Source organism: Acanthopagrus latus, chromosome 9 (genome assembly GCF_904848185.1).
Source record: "Acanthopagrus latus isolate v.2019 chromosome 9, fAcaLat1.1, whole genome shotgun sequence".
Taxonomy (NCBI): domain Eukaryota; kingdom Metazoa; phylum Chordata; class Actinopteri; order Spariformes; family Sparidae; genus Acanthopagrus; species Acanthopagrus latus.
The window spans coordinates 24855069-24858719 of NC_051047.1; the positions used below are offsets into that span (position 1 = coordinate 24855069).

Sequence of the window (3651 nt, forward strand, 5' to 3'; positions counted from 1 at the left end):
GTTGTCGTGGCCGAGTGGTTAAGGCGATGGACTAGAAATCCATTGGGGTCTCCCCGCGCAGGTTCGAATCCTGCCGACAACGACCTGTTTTTTGTCGAGAGGACACCAGAGTCACTCTGCAGTTCACTGACCAATCACAGGGAGGCAAGACACAAAATGGGGCAAAAAGTACTGCTAGGTGGGGGGAAGGATAAAGAACAAAGGGGGGGAGGTGGGAAGAGAAGAAAAAAAGTGGAAAAATGAGAAGGTCACCGGATCAATCCCCAATTGGAATATGTTAAATTTTCATATTGAAGTGAATATATTTTCAAGGAGTGTTTATTTGGGGACTTGTCAATGAGATCCAGGCAGTACAGTCTCAATATCTCTGTTATCTCAGAGTTTGAGAGAGCAGTTATTGTCCAGTTGAAGCTGCCAAGATACCCTGCCAAGGCATCGACTGCCTCCCATCCAGGGATTCCTTTGGGATCACACCGACTATCCTGTCACATGAAATGAAAACAAAATCAATTATTGTACAGTTAATTCAAGAGAAAAGGAGAAGAAATAAGCATTTCTAATGGTGAAAACATAAGCCACTTTACCAGAGTCGAAGTGATGGGCCCACAAATGGGGAGCTGGCAGGACCGCTGGACACACCACTTTCAAGTGTAGGTTCCTGAAGGAATTATTTGTGAACAGTGGGAGGGGTACAATGAGGTTGATAAAGATTGCTGTGCCCATGTTACACAAGGAATTGTTGATTTAATGAGTCACTCACACACTACTAATCTAGATAATTAACCTCTTCAAACTAGGTTTACTGTAAAAAAAATGTTTTGATTTATCATCAAATTGTTATCACATCATTACCTGAGATGAAGATTAGCGTTACAATTGGACTAAAATATGACCCTAAAACAGTCTTTATCAACAAGTTAAACCATATTTAATTCTTTGGTACTTACTTTTCATATCCTGAATCACAGTACGTGTCTCCAGTAAATCCGACCTCAGAATGAACGTTGAGAAAAGTTTGTGTTCATAACAGCCCCGTTGGAAGCAGAACGGCACCACCTGTACCTCCTGAGGCGCATCGGGGTGCAGCGAAATTATCAACTCATCTGACACTTTCACACAGAAGAGGATGTGGAAAAAAGGACACAGGATCCCTGAACTCAAAGAGCAAATAACTCCTTTTTAGATTAACTCCCAAATTTCAAAGTCCAAGCGCCATCAGTTGTCGTGGCCGAGTGGTTAAGGCGATGGACTAGAAATCCATTGGGGTCTCCCCGCGCAGGTTCGAATCCTGCCGACAACGAGTCACGTTTTGTCCAGAGGAGATCAGAGATAATCTGCAGCTCACTGACCAATCACAGTGAGGCAGGAGAGTGAAGAACAAAGCAGATGATTCCAGGTAGGAAGTGAACAACAGAACAACATCAGCTGTCCTGACATAAGTCATAATACAAGAAAGCTAAAAGAAATACTATGTTGAAATCAAATAAAAGTGTTCAAGAAAGGATTTAAATTAATCACAAAAAATATATAAGCTATATTGCTAAAACAAATGGGAAAGTGAATAAATAGGGCAATTGGCACAAACGTACAGAGGTCACCGTTTCCTGTCATCTTTGAAGTGTTTTAGCTATCAATAAAGCCATACATGGCCCAAAAAAATATTTAAAAAACGCAATTTGATACAGAATCATCAGTTTGTAGTGCATTCAGATCCCTTCACCTTCTTCACATTTTGTCATGTTGCAGCCTTATGCTTAAATCATTTGCATCCCCCCCCCCGTCAATCAACGCTCAATACACCTTCAAAGACAAAGTGGAAACAGAAATTTAGAAATGTGTGCAAATGTATTTAAAAGGAAAAGCTGAGATATTAGCTGATGGAGCAGGCCGAGCTCATAGACAGGATTGTGTCACAGATGTGGGGAAGGAGACTTAAAATGATGGTCACAGTGTGGCGATGGGAAGAGGACAACCATCACTGTAACACTCCACCGATCTGGACATTAGGCGGACACCTCGCCTCAGTGACGGTTTGCACAAAAAGCATCTGATGGACCCTAAAGTAGACCAAGACTGAACTATCTGGCCTCAATTATAAGCATCCTGTCCGAGTTTGAGAGGATCTGCAGAGAAGAATGGCAGAAAATGGTAGACTGCACGATCAGACTTTGTCCTCACTGCAGCAGCCGGAGTGTAAGTCTGACGTGTGGCCCTTTGTCTGCATGAGGTCTCTAATAAAAGGGCTTTATTTCTAACTGAAACAACCAAAAAAAGTACTTTAGAAAACAAAAAATCCAGGTGTGCTCAGCTTGTTGTGTCATAGCCAACAAGACTCATTGCTGTGATCACTGCCAGAGGTGTCCAACTAAATAATGAGAAGTTAGAAGCAAAGTTTTCCAAAATTCTGTTTCCACTTTGTCATATTATGCTGTATATATATTGAGAGCAGATTGATAAGGGAAAAATTATGTAAAAGCTTTTGTTATAAGGCTGCAGCACTGAATAAGTTATGTATTCACTGTATATCACATTATATACATTAATAAACACAGAGGGAAGTGTCGTCCACCGCCACCAGATGGCGCTGTGTTCATAACAGCCCGGGTGAAACCCGAACAGCACCGCGGAACCACCGGCCCCAGAGATCAGAGTGGAGGACAGCGATGAGACAAGATCATCTCCCGTATAAAACCTCTCATTCAGCGACACTGTGTGTGCTGGAATAATGTGTTTCTTTCCACAAATAAACTTCAGCAGTTGTCGTGGCCGAGTGGTTAAGGCGATGGACTAGAAATCCATTGGGGTCTCCCCGCGCAGGTTCGAATCCTGCCGACAACGACTCACATTTTGTCTTTTCGAGAGGAGACCAGAGTCAGTCTGCAGCTCGCTGACCAATCACACGCAGACAGTTACGTAATCAAAATGTGCTTATATATCAGGAGTGAAAGCTTGATCCATTATCTGTAATAATGCATTTAAAGATGAGCTGCAGGTCTGATGCTGCATGCAATCTGCAAAGTAACTGGTAACTGAAGAAATCAAATACATGTAGTGAGTATATTGTTGGATATAAGCCTCCAAAATACAGTGTGGTTGGAGTATATCGAAGGTCTTCAGAACCGTACTCAAGTAAATGTACTTAGTTACATTCTGTCACTGGAAGTAATTAAGTCACAGGAAAATTATGTTTTCATTCAGGCCTCTTGTTGTTGTTTTGTTGTTTGTCAATAAAGATCCCATGATTATGCCATTAATGCACCATAATAATACAATAACAATAATTTACTTCTGTATTTACCTTTGTATCCCCCCTCTTTATTTACTTTCCTATTTGTTTTAGCAATGTATTTATTAAATTCATTTTCTATTTATTTGTTTGTTTATTATCATGAAAAATGCAGACAATAATCACAATATTAATATTGCACTAAATGCTAAATAAATTAATTTTAGAAATTCATAAATAACTGACTAGAGGCGAAAGTAAATAAATAGGGGAAATAATGTAAATGTAAAAATTAATACAGAAGAAAATTCAAACAGAAATATGAAGTGTTGTCACATTTTACACATTGATTTATTAATGTCACATTTAATTGTCTATAATTTTATTATTGAGCCATTAATTAATGAATTAAACTATTTATTTAT

The 3651-nt window shown here is 39.7% G+C and overlaps 3 non-coding genes across 3 annotated transcripts; all 3 read left to right on the forward strand.

The window, feature by feature from the left end:
- Positions 1 to 82, forward strand: trnas-aga. Its single transcript has one exon. It is a non-coding gene; the product is annotated as a tRNA-Ser (tRNA).
- Positions 83 to 1218: 1136 nt separating this feature from the next.
- On the forward strand, positions 1219 to 1300 carry trnas-aga. Its single transcript has one exon. It is a non-coding gene; the product is annotated as a tRNA-Ser (tRNA).
- Positions 1301 to 2756: 1456 nt separating this feature from the next.
- Positions 2757 to 2838, forward strand: trnas-aga. Its single transcript has one exon. It is a non-coding gene; the product is annotated as a tRNA-Ser (tRNA).
- The last annotated feature ends 813 nt before the right edge of the window (positions 2839 to 3651 follow it).